A 25,960-nucleotide genomic window follows, 5' to 3' on the forward strand; every position below is an offset into this window, starting at 1 on the left:
AAGAGGGAACAAGTAGAAAAAGGAAAAACGAGATAGAAAGGGCGAAAACGAGGCTAAGAGAGAAGATTGGAGAGAAAAAGAAACGTGACGAAATGTGGAAAAATGGGCAAGAATAAGAAAGAAATCGTGACAAGACAAAAACGAAACAGAAAACAAGAGAAACCAAAAAGGAAAAGAAGAATAGCGGGAAAGAAATCATAAAACCAGTAGAAGAAACGAGGAAAACAGGAAAAAAGGTCAAACGAGATATAAAATGAAAAAGAATGGACATAATGGGGATCGGGTGTGAAAATGGAACAGAAAAAAATAAAAGAAAAATGGGAAAAACGGACCAAACGGACCAAACGGAGAAAATGATAAATCTGGAGAGAAAAGACGAAAAACGGGAGAGGTCCAGCGGAATAGTAGAGGAAAAAATGGAACATAATGAGGATAGGTTGGGAAATGGGACAAAAAAAGAAGATAAAAAATAGGAAAAACAGAGTGAAGAAAAAGGTAAAACTGAAGAGAAAAAGACTAAACACGGGGGATAGAAAGAAAAAAATGCAGAGCAAAGGGAATCATGAAACCCAAAAAGAGAATAAATGTGACAGCAAAGGTAAGCAAATCATATAAAAGAGAAAAAATGGAACAGACGAAGACGAGAGACGAGAACAAGGAAGAGTAAGAAATGGACGGAAACTGGAAACGAAAAAGAGAAAAGACGGAAAACGGGGTATAACACTACAAAAAATAGCTAAAAACAAGATGAAAAACAAGACTAAGAATAAAAAAAGAGACAGAAAACGAAGAAAAACGAAACAATGAAACAGAAAAGCGGGAGAAAAGATGAATACAGAAGAAAACAAATAACCGCCAAAAAATCAATAATGAGACAAAGAAAAGAATAAAAAACGGAACAAAAACGGGGCTGAAAAAGCGAAAAAAGTAACAGAAAAGAGGTAAAACACATGAGCGAGTAAGAAAAAATATGTCAATCCTAATAAATTTCAAGTAAAACTTTCGGTCTAATCTCGTGTCCATATCCAAATTTCGGTCTAATTTCAATTCCAATTTCAAGTCTAATTTAGAATGTAATTCCAAGTCAGGACGTTTTTCCTCAAGTCCAATTTAAATCTAATTTACTTTCGGTTTTAAGTTCAATTCCGAGCAACTTTGGTTCTATTGCACTTGAAAGTCTGGAGTTTTCAAACTAACCGGTCGGTATTTTTGTGATAAATAGTAATAGATCCATTCTACGATAACTTGATTTTCTAGGCCAAAACATTCTTCTGCTAAAAGCTCGTGTGCCCCCTCCTTTAGTTTATGTCTGGGCACGCTAGTGATCGGAGCTAACCAAGCTTCAAGGGTTCAATTGTCTTATACTATAGGTTGTACCCTGCGTGGCGTCGTCGGCGATTCCGAATAATGAGTATGGTCCGATCGGAAGGGGATTCTTTTGTCTTGATTTTTTCATTTTTTTCATGTATGTGGATTCATAATGGGAATGCAGACGAAGCTGGTTTTCAACGAGAAAACATCAGTTTTTAAAACTGCAGACAAACTGGCGATTGAAAAACGGTTACGTTTTGACGCCTGGTAATCGAGCAATATTTAATAGTAAGATAATTGAAAACATTGGCATTTTTGGCTGTGAAAAATCAATCTCAGCAAAAACCAACTCTCAAAAGTGGGAACATAATCCCCTCCCCCAGTACGGGGCGTATCGCGTTTCCCAGCCCAATAAATCTTCGAAACAAGCCACGTTATCAAAACAATAATCAATCCCCATCACCATTATCGAATTGATTTTAGTCACGAAAACATCAGCTCGCATCGTGCGACATACAAACCGGTGTTCCACCAGCAAAGGCGCTTCCACACAACGCCTCATCCTTCCTCCCGCACCAAGTTCGAAAAGACACTTACCTGAAAGAGGGAAAAGAGAAAGAGAACACACAAAATACAAGATAATTAGTACTACAATCCACAACAATATTTACATAACTAAAAGGCTATTACTACAACAGTAAGCTTCACCCCATTTGTGACGGACAGCTACTTGAGTTTGGTTTGGACGAATGACGGACACCCGCGGCAACCGGCGACCGGCCCGGCGTCGGAGAAGGCGCTACCAAACACACAGGCAGGGACAGCTATAGCCTAGTCTAGCCTAGCCTTGCTTCGACCGGCCACTCTCTAGTGGTGGTCTCTGTGTACTTATACGTGGGATTATGTCTCTTTTTCCGCGTTATTATGTTCCTAAGCTCGCGCGACGTCCGATGTACGTTCCGTGTGCGTCCGTCCCGTACAAAAACAAACGTCTGACCGTAGAATGTTACACACCCGACCACAAAAGTGAAATTCAAGTTGAACGTTGTACAACATTCAACGTTCTACTTTATTTCGACCCGTGTAGTCCGGTGTCATAGACTCATACCATTTTGAGTGACACATCTGTCGGTTGTCTTGCGGAATAATCGTGGCAGGATAGATGGATGGATGGATGGATGGATGGATGGATGGACAGCGCACATTCTCGAAATGACAAAACAAGAGTGCTTTCCATCAATCTAAGCGAAAGATAATCCGCTGAGGTGAGGTTCGCTTGGTTGGTTGGACGATGTTTGAAATTTCGCAAAATAGGAACAACAAAAAAACGAAAGAGCTGTCGCTTCTGGGTTGGTAGGTACCATGATGGATGGCAATCCCGGCATGGTAATGATGAGATTGTAAATGAGTCCCATTCAGTGGACAGTTGCTCCTTGTTAGTAATTATTATACATGCTGGTTGGTGAATTGCAACGACAATAACAAGGAACGTTCAAAATTATCACAAAATATTTGAAGCTATTCAAATGATTTACAATTAGCTTTTATTGCCTAATTATTCTTAATTTCTTTCATGGAGGGACCAGACTTTTCGACCAATCTAGCTCTCTAGAACCAGGAAATGCGGAAACTGATTATAATTTGCTCTTGGACAAGACACTTTATTACGCACCTCGAGTTGTCCTGGCAGGAGGTTTCATACTTCATTGTTTTTTTAAATAAAGAAAGGATGGAGAGCAGCCTAAGAATAAATCCATGCTAAAGTCACTTAGCATCAAATGACCTGATTCTAGTAAGATTCGAATTCACGACGTTGTTAATTTGATTGTTTGTTAATTTGATTACCCTCAAAGTGTAACCCAACAAAGTGTAAGTGTAATTTAAACGGCCACTATTCTTGCGATAAGCAAAGATAGTTGCGTAAAAATAGCTCCAGTACTGATGAACTGACATGACACATAGAAGAAAATCCTTTAAAAACCATCGTCCTACACATTTTGCTTGCCCACAAGCACCCTCTGTTATGCATGTTGCGGAGTAGCTTGCATTTGCAGGGTTTTATGCTGTAGGATTTTTACATTTGTATCGTTTTATACTGAAACACTCGCAGAAACACCTGCGCGCCGCGGTGTGCCCATGCTGCGAAACATGCTTGTTTGAAAAAATGAGTGGTTTTTGATTGGACGATGGAATTAACGCGAGTGTCTCATCGGTTTGTCTGTGGTTCCAGTTTTAACTCCAACTTCATGTGCAGTTATAAATTGTATAATTTTTTCAAGCCTAATTACAGCTCAATCTTAAGTTCAAATTCAGTTCTAATTTCATTCCAAATTTCAACAGCAATTTCAAGTCCAACTATAAGTCCAATTCTCAATATCTAAATTTCAAATGCAATTCAAATAAATTTTTTATCTAATCTAAATTAAAGGAATTCTAAAACTCTAAGAAAAACGCGAAAGCTTAAAAGAAAAAAAACTGGCATAAAAGAAAGTAAAACGTGACAGAATGGGAGGGTAAACCGGGACCGAAAAAGCGAAGAAAATTGGAAAAGAAGAAAACGAGAAAAAGAGAGCAAGAGAAAACGAGTCAAAAACGAGGAGTCTGGACAGAAAAAGATAAAGAATGGAAGAAAAATGAACAGAACAGAAGGGAAAACCATAATTAGGAAGAAAACGAAGATAAATTGAATGGGAAAGGAGAAAAAATAGATAATCAAATAGAGATAGAAAGGGAAGCAAAGAAAACACAGAAATACCACAGCAATAAAATGAAGAAACGAGAATGGAAATTGAGGAAAGACGGTACAGACAGTGAAAAAAATGAAAATGGAAGAAAAAGGGAATAAAAAGAGGAAAAGCAGGACATAATAAGACGAAAAACGAAGAGAAAACGTAAACGTAGAACGACTTTGCAAATGTTAAAGACGAAAACAGTCAAAACCAGTCGGAACATGAAAAACAGAACGAGGGTTAAAGAAGAAAAACGAGTCTGAAAATGAAGAGAAACGGAAGACGAAATACAACAAGCAACAGAAGAAAATTTGGACTCAGTAAAAGGACAAAAATGGAAGGTAAGATGAAGAGAAAAGGAACAGGGAGACACAAAGGTAAAAGAGAGGTATTACAGAACAGAAAACAAAGGAAAAAAACAAGAATTGCAGAAAAGAAAATCGATAGAGGAAAAACGGCCGAACGGGTATAAACGGAGCAACACGGGACAAAAACGAAAATTTGTGACAGAAAAAACGGTTTAAATAAAAGGTAAAATGGAAGAGGGAAAAAGCGAAAAACAAGAGATAAAAAAGGAAAACCGGAGCAAAAGAGGAAAAAAGGAACCAAAAATAAAACAAACGTGGGAGAAGAGAAGAAAAAACGCGGCATCAAAAAGAGGAAAAACGGAACAGACGAAGACGAGAAACGGAAAGGAAAGGAGATAAAAAGAGATAGAAAAAGATGAAAATTGGAAACGAACGGAAAAGAAAATAACAAAAAACGAATCAAAAACATGAGGAAAAACAGGACTGAATATAAAAAATGGTACAGGAAACGAAGAAAAACAGACAATGAAACAGGAAGCGCGGGACAGAAAAAGGAAAACTAGAGAAAAAGAAGAACAACGGACGGAGAGTGAGAGCAAAATCCAAGAAAACGGTTCGGAAAAGAAACAAAAAACAAAAAATTACAACAAAGTTTAAAAGGCGAACAAAACGTGCAAAAACAAGACCACGGTAAAATGAAAAATATAACACAGAAAGACGACCAAAGAACGACGAAAAGACCAGAAAAAGATAACATTTTTGCTGTCTTTAGAGGACGACGAAAAATTACAAAAAAGGTGCGAAAATACAACAAAATAAAGCGGCGCAACGACGACGAAAGACGATGGAAAGGTGAGAAAATAAAAAAAAAAGCACAGGAAGACACCGAAACATCAACGAAAAAAACAAAAACGTCAAAATAAAACGGCGAAAACCAAAAACAGACTTCAAAATAGACAAATAGATGATGAAAATACAATGAAAGGATGGCCAAAAGCCTATGAAAACATTACAAAAATACGACAAATAGAAGACAAAAAGTCGACTATTACGATAGAAAACAAAGAGACGACAAAAATCGGCCAAAAACCAAAAAGATAACAATTAGAGGATGAGAAAACGACGAAAAGATATCAAACAGACAACAGAACGCCGAAAGGACAATAAAAAACGACATAAATTCTGCATGTAGTTTTTTATAAAATCTACTTATAAAAATTATAAATATCTTCGGATTATTCTGATGATCACGTATTTCCCCGATGCACTGCACTTCCGATGCAATAAGTTCACGCCATTCTTGCGGCCGCAGTATGGCATGCTGCTCCATCTTGTTAGAAAGAAAGGTCATCGCCAGCAATTTCATCCAGCTTTGGAAAGACAAAGTTGGTTGAATTGTCACGATAGCACTCACCATTGATCGCAATCGTTCCTTAGCAGGGTTGTACCTGGTCTGAGAAAATGATTTTCGATGAAAATCTGTCCGATTGCCCAAATCCACGCCGAAACGATGATAAAAAGGTCGTAGATTTTGTGCTAAGACCATCTTGTATGGGTGAACATAGACAAAGATCCAACGACGAAACACGCCAGGTTTCCATTGTCGAAAATCCTAACTCCCAATGGTAAATAAAAACTACTTAACTATAAACACTCACTGGAACGTGCTTCATCTGCACCTCACACACGCGAACGGGACACACCTTCACATCTTCAGAGTTGCAAGAGCGGCAGCTATCGGAACGGATGAATCTTTTTTTTTTTTTTGAAACGATGATTCTACAATTGATGAAGGGACGGTAAGGGAAAGTAATGAAGAAGGATTTTTTTCCGGGAATGAAGGGGAAGGGCGGAAAGGAAGGGGGGGGGGAATAGGTAGCTATGCTTAACAAGTGACTCCTATCTTTTGTCCAATGCTGGAAGGTGCATGGGTCGAACCAAGCTGTAATCAGGGATTATAACCGGATTTGAACCCACAACCCTGATAATAATTATAATCCCTGATTACAGCTTGGTTCGACCCATGCACCTTCCAGCATTGGACAAAAGATAGGAGTCACAACGACAACTTGTTAAGCATAGCTACCTATTTCCCCCCCCCCCCTTCCTTTCCGCCCTTCCCGTTCATTCCCGGAAAAAAATCCTTCTTCGTTACTTTCCCTTACCGTCCCTTCATCAATTGTAGAATCAGCGTTTCAAAAAAAAAAAATATTAATATATGCCTGATCGCATTTCAAGGTCATGACTAAAGTCACGAGTTTGGTCAACGGATGAATCTATTTTAAATAATAATTTACAAAACTTGGTCTTTGGTAAAAAGTCCCGTAATGGTGCGTAGTTCATTACATATTATAAAATGTTTGACTTATTTACAACCCACTGCAGTGTTTTTTTTCTAACGGAATGCTTATTGATATAAGACAATAATTCGTCTTTTATACTAGAACCTCGTTTTACGTCCATTCATTCTACGTGATTTCGTTTTACGTCACCTTTTTTACGTCCGAAATTTGAATTAACGACCTCTCGTTTTACGTCCAAAATTGGAATTAATGTCCTCTTTTTTACGTCCAAATTTGAATTAACGTCCTCTCATTTTACGTCCAAAATTTGAATTAACGTCCTCTCGTTTTACGTCCGAAATTTGAATTAACGTCCTCTCGTCTCACGTCCAAAATTTGAATTAACGTCCTCTCGTTTCACGTCGAAAAGTTGAATTAACGTCCACTTTTTTACGTCCAAATTTGAATTAACGTCCTCTCATTTTACGTCCAAAATTTTAATTAACGTCCTCTCGTTTCACGTCCGAAATTTGAATGAACGTCCTCTCGTTTTACGTCCAAAATTTAAACTAACTTCCACTTTTTTACGACCGATTTTTTTACGTCTCCCCAATAGTGGACGTAAAACGAGATTTGAGTGTATTACGGATGTGGGAGTTTACAGAAACAGTTGAGGGTCAATAAACTGCTGAGCTGATGCTTGTCTTGCTAAGAGTAATTAGCCGGTTCATTACCCTAAAAATCTTCTCGAAAATCTTTTTGAAGAAAGATATGAAGTTTTCTTTGCTATAATTTCGCAAAGAGAGCAAAGCAGGATAACTCACTTCTCACCACTCGATGTTTGGACGACTGCAGTAGATGAAGCAGACCATCCAGAGTTTTTCTAATTTGTCAGTTTTTTTTAAATTATTTTTAAGAGATATTTGAACCTTTTTCTAAATAATTTGTACCAAGGAATTTTCTTTGTGGCAATTCTCTCCTTGATTTCTCATGAACCAAGAGCATCAAAGAGCAAATGTTTTTTTATGAAAGTTAAAATGATTTTTTTCATTTCCCCGAGAGATTCATTTTGTTAAGGTAAGCAAGGCGCAGAAAATCTCACAATCTTAGGTTTCTGAAGGGAACATTTAAATTTAATTTGTTGTCTAATTTGATATAAAGAAAATTCGACTGCAAATGAAAAAGTTAATCCCTAATTACAATATAAATACAAACAAGATTGCAAGATTGTAGATTACACTCAACCCTAGAAATATTTGCCATTCGTGGCTTTTACAGCGTACCAAATGAGCGTATTTCAGTCAACAGTGTGATCGACACTATCAAACGCAGCTTTTAAGTCAGTGTAAATATGTAAAATATCGGACATTGTTTTGTCTCAAAACCGGGCCATTGCAAAATTCAAACCTTACATCAGCAGTTGATATCAATTGCATATGAACCAGAACATTTCCGGTATCAGCAGTCATTGCAAATATTCGAAAAAATATTATAAAATTCGAAAATTTATGATAATTTGAGTTTCAACAAAACTGTGAGTATCCTTTGTCAGTCCATGTGAGTCAAACAATAACCACTGGAGGTCAGATCGATCCAGTCTCAATTCAAGTAGAGAAAAAGGCAATAAGAGCCATCAGTGTTCATATAATTTACGACTACGATGACTATCAGCCATCAGCCGTTCTGCAGAGGAAAGGAACCTTCGGTAAGTTCTGTCTGCGGGAATAATCGCGGTAGCTCCCTGCCCTAGGCAAACTTATTGAACTTTTCGATCGACAAAGGATCAGTTGCTTGCTTGCTTTTTGGTTCCATCTCATATTCATTCCATTTGGTCAGACTTCTATGTTAATTTATATTACTCAGAATATCATTTTCTTACACAACATATACATACACCCAGTCGAGGTTCGACTGTGAACGTTTTTCTCCAAGCAAGGTCATCGAGCAACAACTGAATTGATGCTAGGAGAGAAACGGAGAGGGAGGAGGGTGAAAATTTATAAATGACTAATGATGAACCATTTATCTGTGGATATCAATCAATTTTTGCTTGCGAGCAAGCGAGATGGTTGTCCTCACCGTCACCATCCCCACTGGTCCTGTCTGCGCTGCAGTCATTGCAGAAGAGCACCTCGTCTACAGTCTACCTCACACACTTTCCCACTCAATCCCAATCAGCGCGCCCAAAGACCTGATGCGTGCGTTTTTTTTTTATTCTCGATCTTGAGAAAGGAATATGTACCTCGAAGAAGAGATCGAGTTCGGGAGATCCCTGTAGAGCAGCGAACGAGAACCAAAAAATAAATAAAACGATCAGTGCCTTGTTATAAGATTTTAAGTTTTTCTCTCTCGGTCTGTCTGTCTGTCTGCCTATCTACCTCTATCAGCTGCGTCTTCTTCGTTTTGGGAAGAACGCAATTTTCGTAAATGTATTCTTATTACTTCTCCGTTCGAGTTTCACTTTTGGCAGCGGGCTGGATTTGGTTCGAATCTTGTTTCGTTTTTCCCTCAATTGTCTTTCCATATTCGGGTGTGTGTGGAAAGTTTCTGCCTAGGCTTTGCCGTGCCTTGCCTTGCCTTGCGTTTGCTGCTTTGTTCCATCGATTTGTGTTTTCGCCTTCCGTACGTGGTTTCTTTTGTATTCTTTTTTGCCTGATCACTTCGTTTTTGGCTCAAGTTAAGTATAATGCGACATAATCTTTTCTGTTTCCTTGATAAACAAAATTTTTTCCCTACCCAATCATTTCAAAACATTGAACTTATTTTGAGCAACATCAAAAATCTCATAAAGTCAACGGATTCCGGGGCTTTCTCTTCTCACCATCATCACCAGAGTATGGAAACACAACGAACGGCATCATGACGTTGCGATCGATCGTCTTCTTCTTAGTCTCGGGAGGATCCGCTGGGTACCGTGGAGGGTAGCGTGGTACGACGATATGTGGAACCGCGTTCCGTTGCACGCGATCGAAAACCGTATTGTTGTTGTTATAGGAATAAGACATGTTCAGAAAATTATTCGATCGTGCCCGTAAATGCAGCCCCGTTTTCTCCAACCTCCAACAGCAGCCCCCGCCCCGCTTCCTTGCGATGCGGGGTGTGCGCGGTGAAGCTCGCAGATTTGTTCTCGCGGTCGCGATCAATCGTCAACTTTGCTTCGCTACTTGTATGCATACTAACGAGCCCTGATTCCGGAGACGAGCTTCTTCTTCAGTGTTTTTTCTCTCTGTTGTGCCCTCGATCGGGGGGAAATATGGGATTGGTGTGTACAAACTGGTATGGAACCATTTTGATTTTGCTGCGACGACGCCAACACTGTGTAAGTTAATTTGAAGTAAGCTGAGTAAAAGTTGTTTAAATTTACGCAACAATATTTTTTAAGAAAACGAAAAAAAAAGTTTGGGGCTCAACCGGGATTTGAACCCGGGACCTCTCGCACCCAAAGCGAGAATCATACCCCTAGACCATTGAGCCGCTCGATAGACAACGTCCGACGAGAGTCAGTTTTCTTTTCGATTTCAATTTCGGTGTTTATTTCGGTGCTGCCGAAATGAACGGGGGGCGCATTGGAAGTATTAAATCAGTGGAGCGAATGAACTTGTTTTTGAACAACGAGTTTGACCGTTTGCCAGTGTAAAATAGTGTGTGCTGCTATTAGTAATTGCTCTGGCTGAATAGAAGAAATTTATATTCATGAAAGCAGTTTGTGTTAATTACTTTTATATTTAATTTCTTGCTTTTTTATAAAATTGCTTTATTTTTTCCTATGACTTCAACTATTAATAGTGGAGGTCATTGGACAATTACTCAGAGAACGTATCCGCTTTTTTTTCGCATTTGTCCATATCTTTTGTTTCAAAATTAATTTGCCAATCTATTTGCATCACAGAAGAACTCTAAATATGAACTAATCGCTGGAAAGTTACGACCAAATTGCGTTAAATACAGTAAAGGCTTTTCTAGAAGAGAAATTCTATCAAGATCGGTCAATGTTGTAAAGCATGGGCTACCGCTTAACTTCTAAAAGTTCAAAAGTTCTAAAAACTTCAAGATAGCGACGTGAAAAAAATTATTTCTATTACAAACAATGCAATCTAAAAGCGACAAATTAAAAACATGGTAAAACAAAACTGAGATTAAAAGGAGAAGACAAACAATTAAACATAATACAACAAGATCAGAGTTATGTCCCAGTAAACAATTTGGTTTGTATATTTCGGTTGCAACTGAGAGATACGAAATCATATCCGCACGAAAAAGTTATATTTCACACCACATAAGAACATATAAGTACAAACGTGGAGGCAATATACGTGCAAAAATTCTATCTTGCATTCTATACTACACTTTTTGGAACACGCAACTTAATAATCCTCAATATACGATTAAGATATAACTAAATGTTACAATCATCTATACTGCTTTACAATTCACAATACTTGAACAGACAACACAATCCTTTATTTTCTAGTGTTGCGATGAATGAAAGTTTAGTACCGGGTACTGGAAAAATAAATACTTGCTGGTAACTAAACTTTATGGGTATGGAAGAAAATTGTTTCGTATTCAGGAGTAAAGTTTAAAACCAAACCAAAGGGGCATACATGGGGAAAATTGCTTCATTTTCTTTGATAGTTTGATAGGATTGGGATTTTCATTAAGACTGCGATTGTAATAGAAATTGGGTTTGAACTTGAGGATGGGCTTGGGAACTTGGATTAAAACGTGGATGCGAACTCGACGTTTGAATGGGATTCAATTTGAGACCCAAAATAAGAATTGAATTTGACCAATAAGGTGAAGTTAAACTTGGACTACGACTTAACCGTGGACTTGGATTTGGAACTCAACTTCGGTTTCGATACCGACTTCGATTTGTTGGGACTCGGATTATACCTTAACTGGACTTCAATTTAGACTTCGATCTGTATCTCGACTTAGACCTCGTTTTGAATTTCATCTAGGATCTCAATTCGGGCCTCGACTTCCAATTTCGATTCGATTTTGCTTCGAATTGGATCTTGGTTTAAACCTCGGCTTGTATTTCGAGTGGACCTCGAATTGAAATTTGGATGTAAACCTCTACTTGGACTCAATTTGGACTTAGTTTTGGACTTCGATTCGGATCTCGACTCGGACCTTAATTTGAGTGCTGATTCGGACCTTGATTTGGGCCTCGAATTGGACTTCGACTGGTCCTCGATTTGATACTTGATTTGGATCTAGATTTGGACTTCCATTTAGAATCTCGAGTCGGAACTCGATTTAGACCTTAATTTGGACTTCGACTTGGGCGTCGAATTGGACATCGACTGGACCCCAATTTGAAGCTGAATTTGGACTTAGATTTGGGCCTCGTCGTGGACTTCAATCTGAACCTCGATTGTCTTCGGCTTGGAACTCAATTGCACCTAGACTTGGACCCCTATTTTAACCTTAATTTAAATTTCGATTTAAGCCTTGATCGGGCAACAAATATTCGATTTGGGTCTAGGCTTGAACCTCGATTGAGACCCTAATTTGGACCTCGACTATTGGACCCTATTTTGGACCTTAATTTATACTTCAACTTGAACCTCAACTTGACTTCGATTTTTATCTCAACTTGCACCGTAATTGACTTGGACCTCAATCTGACATTCGATTCGATTATTGGCAGAGACGTCGACTTTGACCTCAACTTACACCACGGATTAGACCCTAATTTGTACCTGAATTTATACCTCGATTTGAGCTTCAACGAGGTTCAAGACTTGTATCATAACTGAGACCTTAATTTGTACCTCAATCTGAACTTCGACTTAGGATTCGACTTGGACCTCGAGTGAGACCTTAATATGGACCTCGATTTGATTTTCGTTTTGATCAGTCCTCAATAGATTCGGTTCTTGGCTTGGGCCTCGACTTGGACCTTAATTTGGATCTCAATTTGAAATTCGATTTAGGCCTCAACTTCGATTCGCCTCAACTTCGAGGATATCGGCCTAGACTTGGGCCTCGAATGGGACTTTGACTTGGGCCTCGATTTGCACTTCAGCTTGAATCTAGGCTACCACTTTGACTAGTCTTCGATTTGGGCTTCGATTTAAATATCGAGATGAATCTCCACTGAGACCTCGATTTGGACTTGAATTTGAACCTTAACTTGAACCTCAACGTGTACCTCAATCTGAACTTGAATTCGATCCTCGGCTAGGACTTCAACTTGGACCCAACGGACTCAACTCGAACTTCGACTTAGGCCTCGACTAGGACCTCAACTTGTACCTCGATTTGGTCGTCGGCTTTAACTTCGACTAGTATTTCGTCTAAACCTCCACGGAGTCCTTCATTTGCCCCGCCATATGGACCTCGATTTGGAACTCAATTTAAACCTCAATTCGCGCCTCAATTTGGCTCTAGATTTACACTTCGATTAGAGTTCACCTTGAACCTCGATTTCATTTTCAACTTGAATCTCGCTTTGGGCCTCCGCTTGTATCTCGACCTAAACCCTAATTTGGACCTCAATACGGAACTTGAATTGAACTTCGATTTAGGCACCTCAATTTGTACCTCAACTGGACATCAAACATCCAATTGGACTAGGACTTGACTCTTGACCTCGATTTGGGCCTCAACATGGACTTAGTTGCCCAGCTAGCATTTTCATATGTATAAAAAAGGTAAAAATCAGCATTACGTAGAGATATACATGCTAAATAAATCGTATTTCATGCGCAAAATTGGCATATCCGTACTATTTTGGAGGCGATATATGTGATTACGAAAAATTTTGAGCGTTACGACTATATAAGTATTTATATACGATAATATCCGATTAAGCGCGAGTTGCTCCATACTACTCTACGATTTTGTGCTATGTCAGTCATTATCATTATATACGACAGAAAATCAACTTGATCCCACTTTATCCAGCTTTAGTTACGATCCACTTCCACTTGAACCTCCACTTGAACCTCAATCTAAACTTCGGCTTGCTTCTTGGCTTGGACCCCTATTTGGACTTTGATTTGGATCTCAAACTGAACTTCGATTCAGTTCTCGGCTTGGACGTCAACTCGGACGTCAACTTGTACCTCGACTGAACTTCAATTTGAACCTCGACTTGGTTTGGACCACGACTTGTACATCGAATTGACCTCGTCTTAGACCTCAATTTGGATCTCGGATTGGACCTCGACTTGAACCCCAATTTGGATCTCAATATGTACCTCGGTTTGAGCCTCGATTTGAATCTCGAGTGGACATCGATTGAGACCTTAATTTGAACCTCGATTTGGACTACGATTTGGATCTCGACTTGAATATTGACTCGGACTTCGATATGGGCCTCGACGTGGACCTCGAATTGGACTTCGACGTGGGACTCGATTTGCACCTCAACTTGGATCCCGACCTTCACTTCGACTGGTCCTTGATTCGGACATTTATACCTCAATTTAGTCCTTGACTTGGAGTTCAATTTAGATATCGAGTTGAATCTCGACTTGGGGTTCAAATTGGACGTCGGCTTGCCCTGGACATCGATTTTGACCTGAATCTGGATTTGGATGTGGGTTTCGACTTGGACCTCAATCTAAACTTCTAAACTTCAATTCGGTCCTTTTCTTGGTTATCGACCAAACCTCGACATGGACCTTAATTTGGAACTCAATTTGAACTTTGATTTAGGGCTCGATTTGTACCTCAACTGGACATTAATCTGGGCCTCAGCTTGAACCTCGAGTTATACCTTGGTTGTGCCTCGACTTAGACCTCAATTTGGACCTTGAATTGGGCATCGGGTTGGACCTCGACTTGGATCCTAATTTGGACCGCAACTTGTAGCACGATTTAAGACCTCGACTGAGACCTTAATTTGGACCTCGTTCTGGTTCTCTATTTGAACCTAGTTTTACACTTGATTAGATCTTGACTTGGAGCTTGACTTGGAGCTTGATTCGGACCTCGATATCGGCCTGAACTTGAACCTCAATTTGCACCTCAACTTGGATCCCGGTTTCTACTTCGGCTGGTCCTCGATTTGGTCCTTTATACCTCAATTTGGTCCTTGATTTGGAGCCAAGATTTAGACTTCGGTTTAGATATCGAGGTGAATCTCGACTTGAATCTCGATTTGAACCTCGAAATGGAATTAGATTTGAACCTCGACATAAACCTCTATCTGAACTTCAATTCGATCCTCGGCTATGACTTCAACTTGGAACTCTTGGACTCAAATCGAACTTTGACTTAGGCCTCGAACTTGAACATTGACTTGTACCTGGATTGAACCTCGATTAGAGCACCGGCCTCGACTCGACTTTTGTCTCGACTGGACTTCGACTGAGTCCTTCATTTGGAGCAGGATTTGGTTCTCGATTTAAACCACGACTTGAAATTCGATTTGAATCTCGTTATGGGTCTCGACTTGTACCTTGATTGAACCTCGACTTGAATCCTAATTTGGACCTCGATATGGGCTTTAGGCATCGATTTGAGCCCCGACTTGTAGCTCGACTGGACATCCAGTTAGTATGTTTATATGTTTGATGGATTACGTACAAATATGCATGCAAATAAATCGTATTTGATGCGCAAAACTGGCAAATCCGTATTACACTGAAGTCGCTTTTTACGCGGTTTTTTCACGCGACTATTTTTACGTGAATTTCGGAATTTACGCGGTTTTTTTACGCGAATTTCGAAATATACGCGGTTTTTTTACGCGAAATTCGGAATTAGCACGGTTTTTTACGCGAATTTCGGAATGTACGCGGTTTTTTACACGAATTTCGGAATTTACGCAGTTTTTTTAAGCGATTTTCGGAATTTACGCGGTTTTTTTACGCGATTTTTGGAATTTACGCGGATGTGCTCAAAACGTCTATTTTTCGCGTAGTGTTGAAATCCACAAAGTTTTTTTTACGCGAAATTTTGGTTTTTTTGACGCGAATTTTGGAATTTACGCGTTTTTTTTACTGCGAATTTCGGAATTTACGCGGTTTTTTAAGCGATTTTCGGAATTTACGCGGATGTGCTCAAAACGTCTATTTTTTCGCGTAGTGTTGAAGTCCACAAAGTTTTTTTTACGCTAAATTTTGGTTTTTTTTACGCGAATTTTGGAATTTATGCGGTTTTTTTTGCGCGAATTTCGGAATTAATGCAGTTTGTTACGTGAATTTCGGAATGTACGCGGTTTTTTACGGGTTTTTCGGAATTTACGCGGTTTTGATTTACGCGGGACGTATCCTTCGCGTAAAAAGCGACTTGATTGTATTTTGGAGGCGATATACGTGATGTGGAGTAATTATGCTCATTTCATCTATGTAGGTATTTATATAGGATTATATCCGACTAACCCAGGTACGATGCTGGTCTAACAAGTCAGTCGTCGTATGTTCGAATCTCGGCTAGGCTGTGCTGCCAGATAGAGTCAGTAGAATTATTGCACTAGCCCCGTAATTGTCCTGTACTCTAATAGCCGGCTGCGAAAAGGCTTTGCTTTTTATATCCGATTAAGCGCGACTCGCTCCGCATTGCCATACAAGTCTGTGCTGGAAATCGTAAGTGTGTCAGTTATTATCATTATCTAGGATTGAAAAACAACTTGGGCGCAGTTTCTTTAGCTTTAGCTTACGATCCCGAATTTGTTAAGATATTTACGATAATTTTTGTTCGTTGAAGTACGATTACGGTATCAACTTTAACATCGATTTGGACCTCGGCTTGGACCTCGACTTATACTACGACTGGATCTCGGCTTGGGCCTCCATTTGGATCTCGGATTGGGTTTCGGCATGGACCTCAATTTGTACCCAGCATTGTATCGTGTGGTCTAATTTTCCCGCCCATAAGACGAGGGCGTAAAATGAAGAAAAGAAAAAGTAATGCAAAATCTGTATCCCGCTGTGTGCCGCTAGTCCTTACGGGTAGCTGGTCGAGGCAAACAACTCGTGAGCGGGCTATGCAGAAAGATGCTACGAGGTTGTGCATTCGCGAGTATGTAGGGAACAGAATGCTAGACACATGGCAACGGTGACTGTTTGTCGTACGCTTGCGTCTGTGGTGTAAGCGTTCGATGCTATGCTTCTCATACTTGCTCTTGTGAGAATATGCATAATTTGCTTCTCGCTCGATTTGCACAATTGTTTGTAGCTCCATTTAAACATCGACTTGAATCTCCACTACTATCTCGATTTAAACTCGAGTTGGACCCCACTTCGGATATCAATTTTTCCTTCGATTTGAGCCTCGACTTGGACGTGGACCTTTTTGACTTGAACCTATACTGGACCTACATTTGTATTTCGATTCGATTTCGAATTAGATCTCAATTAGGACATCGGATTGGGCCTCGGCGTGGACCTCAACTTGGATCCCAATTTGGACATCAATTTGTATTTCGATCGACTTGGACCTCGACTAAGACCTTACTTTGGACCATGATTTGGGCCTCGACTTGGACCAAAATTTGAAGCTCGATTTGGGCCTCAACTTGGACCTCGCGGAGTCTCGATTTGGACCTCAATTTGCATCTTGATTTGAACTTCGATTGGATTTTGACTTGGACCTTGATTTGTCTCTCGACTTGGGCCTCGCCTTGGAACCCACACCCTTATTTGTACCTCCATTTGAACCTCGGCTTGAGCCTCTATTGGATCTAGATATGGATCTGAATTCAAACCTCGATTTGCTCCTGGACTTAAACCCAGATTTGAGCTTTGTTTGGATTTCGGCTTAACTCTCGACTTGGATCTGGATTTGAGCCTCGACTGGATCCTGACTTGGTCCCTAACTTGGACCTCGGCCTGAAGGACTCGGACATGGACGTGGATTTGATGGAGAATTTATTTATAGATTTATTCATGGATTTAAAAAATAAAAACTGATTTTTTATTCCTTTAGGCCGCAACGTTTTACTATTTTGATTGTAAATTTGATTGTGAATTTGCTTGCTCGTCACAAAGTGGACAGAGTAAGTAAAAATCGGTTCAATGAGAACGCCACTCCCAGTTGGCCTCGAGGTAAGACGCTGCACAGTGGTCCAGAAACGAAAGTTAAGTGGAAACTTACTTTTGCGGCTAAGCGATTTATAATAGCTCCCCACAATGTTCAGCAAAGTTGTACAACTTTAAAATACAAATAATGTGAAATTAATGATTGAGTTCCAGTTTGGCTTGTAAACACATAATCAATAATAACTTTTTATAAGAAAGAGATAGAAGGATAATTTCTTCGACAAAGTTGTAGCTAAAGATTATATAAGTAACTTTGCCAAAGACATAGTAGGCGTATTTTTAGGCGTTTCTAACTTACAGGGTGTTTTACAACAAGACCTCTCTAAAATCACTTTTTTGCTGATTTCTTCAAATGCAGTGGTTTTATTGCATCATAATGTTTTACAAAGTTGGTTATCTTATCAATAGACATATTTTTGTAGAACATTGTATGTTGAAAACTCATACGTATAACGAGTTCTAACGTTTTTCCTGTGTTTTTTTAGTCTTTTTGGGAATAGAATATCTCAAAAAGGGGCAAACGAAAAAAATCAAACTTGGCAGTTTCTGAAAGCTTGGAGTTTTATCTCAAGCATATGTGAAAATAAAAAACTGGTTTTTCCTCTAACTCGAGTAATTTCAGTTTAATTATTTCATGTTTGACCATTTTCTACTATGCAGTATTTTCCAATATCTTCTTGAAGACGATTAAAGTCAACATGTCAATAGTAAAACAAAAATTTGTCGTACTTTGACACAATTTCTTCTGATTGTCACGTTAAATAGTGTTCGAACTCCAGATATGACATCAGTTATCTATCAGCACCAGCTGTTTTTGACAAATATCTATCTTTCAATTTTCATTACTTTGCAAATATGCTCAATCTACCATCAATAATGTTTTAAAAATAATTTTCAATAAAAAAGCAAAAAAAATATTAGTTATTTCATACGTAATATTGTTAACTGTTATTTAAGTTTTATGTCAATTTTTAATCGCAGGTAAGTATATCAAAACAGGCAAAGAGGTAAAAGAGAAAAAAACCTATAGATCCTTTTCGAACTTCAACCACCTTATATCAGTATATCGTTGATTTGGAAAACATAAAGGGTAGTCATTTATTTGAGAGATTCAATAAATGTTTTGTTTTCGAGATATTTTTTTATTGTTAGCAATATAATAATTTATTATATTAATAATTGGTTTGCGCTTGGTGGAAGCTCCAGAGTACGTGTACAATACGCACGATTTTGTATTGCAATGACTGGATCGGACGACAGCAGGAGGCGTTTGAACACATCCTCCAAATTGGCAATCCGGTTAAGTTTTCTGGCGTGAAATTCCCTGAACTTTACAAATACATTTATTTCGCGTTTCCTGTACCTCTTCGCTTAATAACCCTATGGGTTGTGCCGTGGCCTGAATAATATCTGCGCCGTGTACTAGCATTTTATTGACGGTTGGCGATATAGCTAATATGGAATTGAATGGGAAATAATCTCCTAAACTACCGAATTACTTTCACGAACATTTTATATACTAATTTAAAATAACAGTAACGGTACCCTCAAATATTTTGACAAAAAACTCCAGGACTCTTATAGGATTTGCTTGAAAGCGTTCCTCCTTTTTTATTACGATCATAGTCATGTTCCTGTTCCTGAATACGTATAAGACATCAATTTTGAAGACTTCTCAGCTTTCTGACACTAAAGTAATTAAAAAATTACTTTAGACTAGAATCAGAAATATCAATATAAAATTTAATTTCATGTGCATATATCCAAGTGAAGATTTCCATGACTATTTGTAAAATAATGAAAATTGTAAGATAGATATTTATCAAAAACAGCTGGTGCTGAGCTCCATTTGTAGAGAGGACGATACGACCAGCGTTGCCAACCTTCCAGATTTGTCTGGATTTTCCAGACTTTTTGATGCCTAATCAGACAAAAAAAGACGTTTTCCAAACATTGTCTTCCATTGGAGCAAATGGCAGCCAGACTTTTCCAGACACTTTTATTCTCGTTTTCCAGATTTTCGTGAAAACCGGTTGGTAACGCTGGATACGACAGTGATTATTTGAAATTCAGGATAACTGCTAACCAGAATACAGTAGTTCTGTGGAGACCAAGGCCCTTCACTCTAAACCACCGTCGAACTAACTACGCGCGCAATGAACCAGTCTGCCGCTGTATGCAGCTAATGAACAATTTTAGAAACATACTAAGCTTGAACATGTCGACTGATACTATTAAGAAAAAAATTTCTGACTATTTCTGAAACATCAATTACATGTACACACTGCACACTGCATTTTATATTATTTTGTATTTTGTATTATAATTTATATTTATATGTATGGATTGGATGACGGGCGAAGTCCATATATCTTGACAATAAACAGTTGTAAAAACTACCGTTATAAAAACTTATTTGATGAATATTTCAGCAGTGGTTCGAAAACTAGCACAAGGTCGAAAAACTAGATCTCTTAACTTATCCGGAGTTCGAAGACTATTTTACGTGACAATCAGAAGAAATTGTGTCATGGTACGACAAATTTTTGTTTTACTATTGACATGTTGACTTTAATCGTCTTCAAGAAGATATTGGAAAATACTGCATAGTAGAAAATGGTCAAACATGAAATAATTAAACTGAAATTACTCGACGTAGAGAAAAAACCAGTTTTTTATTTTCACATATGTTTGAGATAAAACTCCAAGCTTTCAGAAACTGCCAAGTTTGATTTTTTTCGTTTGCCCCTTTTTGAGATATTCCATTCCAAAAAAGACTAAAAAAACACAGGAAAAACGTTAGAACTCGTTATACGTATGAGTTTTCAACATACAATGTTCTACAAAAATATGTCTTTTGATAAGATAACCAACTTTGTAAGACATTATGATGCAATAAAACCATTGCATTTGAAGTAATCAGCGAAAAAGTGATTTTTGAGAGGTCTTTTTATAAAACACCCTGCAAGTTAGAAACGCCTAAAAATATGCCTACTATGTCTTTGGCAAAGTTACTCATATAATCTTTAGCTACAACTTTGTCGAAGAAATTATCCTTCTATCTCTTTCTTATAAAAAGTTATTACGTGTTATGTGTTTACAAGCCAAACTGGAACTTAGCTGTTGATTTCGCATTAATTGTCTTTTAGAGTCGTACAACTTTGCTGAACATTGTGGGGAGCTATTTTGAACCACAAAAAACTTTCCACTTAATTTTCGCTGCTGGACCACTGTGCGCTGGTCTAATAAGCCAGTCGTCGCACCGAGGGATGAAACCCAAATCTAGGTGGACAAAAGTAATTACGCTAAAACCGTTAGTCCTAGGTATATAGTATGTTCGAAGTACATTTGTTATTCCGCATTTTTTGGTGTATATGACATTAGGGTGACCATCATAGTAAGCGAGTGCAAAATATAAACCTTTTTATGGCTTAAGTTAGCTAAATAAAATGTTCAGCAAAGTTAAAGAACATTAAATTTTAAGCAACTTTGCCAAAGAAATAAAAGTTCTATCTCTTATGGTTGATGGGCTGGAGCTATTTGAAGTTTTTTGATCTGGGTGGACCTGAAAAATCCGTTTTTGTTTTATATCTTCTTTCATGTTTATTTCTCAAAAATCATGCCTTCTGAGCACTTTCACACGCATAGAAAACGCACATTTTGTTCGAAGAAATCAAGTTGCTATCTCCTTTGGTTCCGAAGCTACAGGCATTTTTTTCTAAAAATATGTGGTTCTTTCAAATGTCAATAACGTAAAAACTGCTCAAAAGCAGCAAATCAAATTTTGTTTAGTAATATATTTGCCTTCGAAATTAATAGAGATCACATCGGTCCAGGTCGGCCTTTTTTTGCTAGACCGTAATGAATATTGAAGTAAAAATTACCGTTTTACTTGCCAAAATCACAATTTTTACGTAAATAGAATGGATTAAAAAAGCGAAAATAAGTCTAAATGATTGTATTTATCTTAATCAAGTATAATTAATAACGGTATAACTTCTCAAGGCGATTCAAGTTTTTTGAAAACTGGAATACCTCTAATGCTTGCTATTAACAAATCTGAGTACTGAAGCATCATACTCACTAAATCAATAGTTGTTATCTCTCGAAAACTTTCGTGTATGTCTTTCTCTAACTTGCCTATATATCTTATTAATTGCTTCCTGTGTCTCTTCTGACATCATCCCAATCGGTAATATCAGAGAATCAGCCTTGGAATCAGCTACAGTGAAGCCATGCATCAAAATTTTGTGCCTTGACGACCGAAGGGTCCATTGTTTCGAGTTACTTAAAGTGTAATTCTCATTTTTCAACAATTTTCAACTAATCAAATACAGAAGTTTCAATATTTAAAGACCACGTGTCAGTAGTAGCCCGGTTTCAACGAGAATAACTGTTATATTTTCGGCGGCCGCAGTTACAGCATTCACTTCCCCTAAAATAAAAGGTTTTTCAGCTCGAAAAAAAACCAGAGCCACTTTGATTAGCTGAATACAGATAATTAAGATAAAAACAAGCATTTAGACTTATTTTCGTTTTTTTAATCCATTCTATTTAAGTAAAAATTGTGATTTTGCTAAGTAAAACGGTAATTTTTACTTCAATATTCAATACGGTCTAGCAAAAAAAGCGCCGACCTGGACCGATGTGATCTCAATTAATTTTGGGGGTCAATATATAACATTTATACAAAATTTGATTTGCTGCTTTTGAGCAGTTTTTACATTATTGACATTTGAAAAAACCATATTTTTTTTGAAAAAATGCCTGTAGCTTCGGAACCGAAGGAGATAGCAACTTGATTCCTTCAAACAAAATGTGCGTTTTCCAAGCGTGCGAAAGTACTCAGAAGGCATGACTCGTGGGAAATAAACACGAATGAAGATATAAAGAAAAAACGGATTTTTTAGGTCCACCCCGATCAAAAAACTTCAAATAGCTCCAGCCCATCAACCATAAGAGATAGAACTTTTATTTCTTTGGCAAAGTTGCTTAAAATTTAATGTTCTTTAACTTTGCTGAACATTTTATTCAGCTAACTTAAGCTATAAAAAAGTTTATATTTTGCACTCGCTTACTATAATGGTCACCCTAATGTCATATATACCAAAAAATGCGGAAGGTAAAATAACAAATTTACTTCGAACATACTATATACCTAGGACTAGCGTTTTAGCGTTAGCTTTTGTCCACCTAGATTTGGGTTTCATCCCACGGTGCGTCGTATCGTATGTTCGAATCTCGGCTGGGAGAGGCTGTTAGAGTCAATAGGATCGTAGCACTGACCCCGCACTGTCCTGTATTCTAACAGCTGGTGGCGAAGTCTGTCGTATAAAAACAGAAGGTCAAATTTCGATTACGGAATTTGCACCCAGGCTTTGCTTTGCTTTGAGATTGTCGGAATAAATGCAGTAAAGAGAAATTTTCTATAGAAAATTGCTGTAAGACGATGGAAGCTTTCAGATCAACCTCCGAGCACCTATCCACCATCTATTTCAAACTTACTTTTGGTGAGATGTACCCAGTTCAAAAGCCTACAATCAATTCATCTTCCGCACTATCGACTATCGAGAATGAATAGGTGTTTGAAATGAGCCAAATTTAATTGCAAAAACTATGATAAAAAATAACATAAAAAACCTAAAAATAAAAAATAAGAAAACTTATCCAATTTAATTCTACTATGTGTATTTTATTCAATGACAGATACGTATTTCGCCTACGACTTGCAGGCTTCCTCAGTGTCTGTTTTCGAACCACGAAAGCACGTAGTTCGAAAACAGAAACTGAGGAAGCCTGCAAGTCGTAGGTGAAATACGTATCTGTCATTGAATAAAATACACATAGTAGAATTAAATTGGATAAGTTTTCTTATTTTTTATTTTTAGGTTTCGTATTCTACTAAGACGCTCCAAAAACTTCAGTCAAAAAATAACACACAACACAATTGGCCGGGAGACTCTCTTCTATGCTCACAATTTTCAATGATTTCAAGGTTTAAAAGCACTGAAAGGACTCGCTTTACTTCTGCTTTTCCGGAGGTTACTACCCAGGTAACCAATAAGCATTTCCAATGCAATTTAAAAGCAAGCCAATAAGCATTTAAGTTGCCTTAAATGCTACTTAAATGCTATTTTGGCAAAATATGCGGCTACTTTACTGCTAGCCCTCTTATAGTGTTGACAATGCTTATTTGCAGCTAGTTACCAACAAGAAGAATTTAAATAGAATTGTGCATGCCAATTTACAACAGTTATACAGTCAAAAAGCTGATAAACAACAACCTGCAGTATAAAACGCCAGGGATGCTAATAAACGACTGATTTACTGCTTATTTTAATGCTTATTGGTTACCTGGGTAGTTTCTCCAACTAGCAAAGAGCATTTATGACCCCTTTCAGGAAGCTAGGGACACGAAGAAGAGATTTTTACACCAATCAATCGAAAATTTTTGATGCGCGTTATTTTAAGACTTTGCAGTGTCATATTTTAGTCATTTTCGGTACACTTACAAAGAATATAAGATGTTTTACTAGTACAGACATCAGTTTGATTATTGTCAGTGCAGCTGCAGACAAGCGTGCGCTTGATGACGAGTAAATTAATCTTTTCACGCTTTATAAAACTTAATAGAAATTTTATTTGGGGTAATTTTCGCCACGTTTTTTGCGTTTTATTTTCAAGATTCGAGTTTTTCACAGCGTGTGAACCAGAAAATTACATCAACACAAGATTTATATCAGCTATCAGGTTATGACATTACTCGAACGATTAAGTTTCTCAAACTCAAGCACATGTAAAACTTGTTCGACCTTTTCAGGCCGGGCCTCGCCGCGACGTGTGTGGTCTCCGTGGAGGAAATTTTCGCGAAAAATTTCTCCCTGCATTACATGTGACCCCCTTGATGATGCGAACGCGCGCGGGTGAAGACCGATTGGCCTTCGGCGGTACAGTAGCCGGCCACAAAATCAACCGCTATGAGAGCGACTATATTAACCACCGGCAGCGGACGGTACGAGACACACGAGAGAGAGACAGGGGAGCAGCCGAACAGGTAAATTTTTTATCTTTTTAACAAGCCCGAAACCAGATAATTATACGATCGTCGATAAAGCGAGAGATATATGAGCCAGTGGATTTCGCAAGTTTTATTCGCATATTTTATGGCTTGAAGCTTGAGATTGATTTCAGCCTTTCCCTGCTGCTTGCTGCTGCTGCTGCTGCTGCTGCTGCTACATGTCGATCGTCCGTAACCGAGAGGCATATGTTCAGGATTTTGTTTAAAATTTCAATTGGGTTTCATCTTTAGTATCCTGATTTGCGACTCTGCTGTTGAGCGACCCTGATTGATGGCCAACTCGTTATTCCAAAATGATTGAGCCGGGAAACAGCACGAGCCCGTCCCAGCACAGAGCGCGCACGCTAAGAAGGAAACGACAACTTTCGCAACGGCTTGACAGGACGATCGGTCCAGCAGCAGTCCCGGCACTCGAAGGTAGACGGAACAAAAAATCACTTTGCATAAACATAAACACAACCATGCAACTGAATCGGTAATGTTGGGAGGGGCGTCGAAGAAGAACCGGAGGCTCCGTCAGCCCTGCCCGGCCGATCGGTTCTCCTCCCAGGAAGCACGTCAGTAAGCAGCAGGAGCAGCGTGTAAAGTCGATAACACAAACAAGGCATAAAAGTTGATACTCGTTCGTTTCGGTGTGCCCAGCGTGGTTTTCTCCTTCTTCCCATCGTCGTCGTCGTCGTCGGTTTGTTGTCGTCGCTTCGCTTCGCCCGTGGAACCAACTTCGCCGAGAAAAGGTGAGGGCAGGACAGAGGAGGCTGGATGGGAAGAAACCAGTCAGCCAACTTGTTAGCCATTCAAGCTGCTGCAGCTGCTTGCGGCCAGGCCTGTTGGTGGTGCCTGGCTGGTTAGCTTTGGCCACCGGCTTACGAGCGAAGGAGCGAAGGTGTCCGAGTGGAAAAACGATTGACCCCAAGATGATGTGAACATGTATGTATAGGAGGGAAAGAAGGTATACACATAGAGAGACAGAGAGGGTTAGGTTTGCTGGAAGGTAATCAGCATAGGCACCGTTCCGTGCCACGGAACATAGGCGCAAGCGGAGGCTGCCGGGTGGTGCGGTGCTGGGGTCGTGGGGTTTTAGAGAAATTAGCATCGCTGTTGACTTTCTGGACGTCCGTAGTCACGGGATGCGATTTCCATGTCGACAGCGATAGTTTTAATTGGATAACCATTTACTTTCAGCTACATCATTATAGATTTTAATCTAGTAGTAAGACCCTAGTAAACATGAAGTTTTCATTCTGAATAA

At 38.7% G+C, this 25,960-nt stretch overlaps 2 protein-coding genes and 1 non-coding gene across 4 annotated transcripts in view; 1 reads left to right on the forward strand and 2 right to left on the reverse strand.

The window, feature by feature from the left end:
• LOC128738567 (uncharacterized) overlaps positions 1–25,960 on the forward strand; it is a 146,247-nt gene that overhangs the window by 66,179 nt on the left and 54,108 nt on the right. The gene's annotated exons all lie outside the window — the stretch shown is intronic.
• Positions 1–25,960, reverse strand: part of LOC128738566 (low-density lipoprotein receptor-related protein 6) — a 118,401-nt gene that overhangs the window by 65,142 nt on the left and 27,299 nt on the right. The gene's annotated exons all lie outside the window — the stretch shown is intronic.
• Positions 10,033–10,104, reverse strand: Trnap-ugg (transfer RNA proline (anticodon UGG)). The gene has a single exon. It is a non-coding gene; the product is annotated as a tRNA-Pro (tRNA).

This window comes from Sabethes cyaneus, chromosome 2, assembly GCF_943734655.1.
Source record: "Sabethes cyaneus chromosome 2, idSabCyanKW18_F2, whole genome shotgun sequence".
Taxonomy (NCBI): Eukaryota; Metazoa; Arthropoda; class Insecta; order Diptera; family Culicidae; genus Sabethes; species Sabethes cyaneus.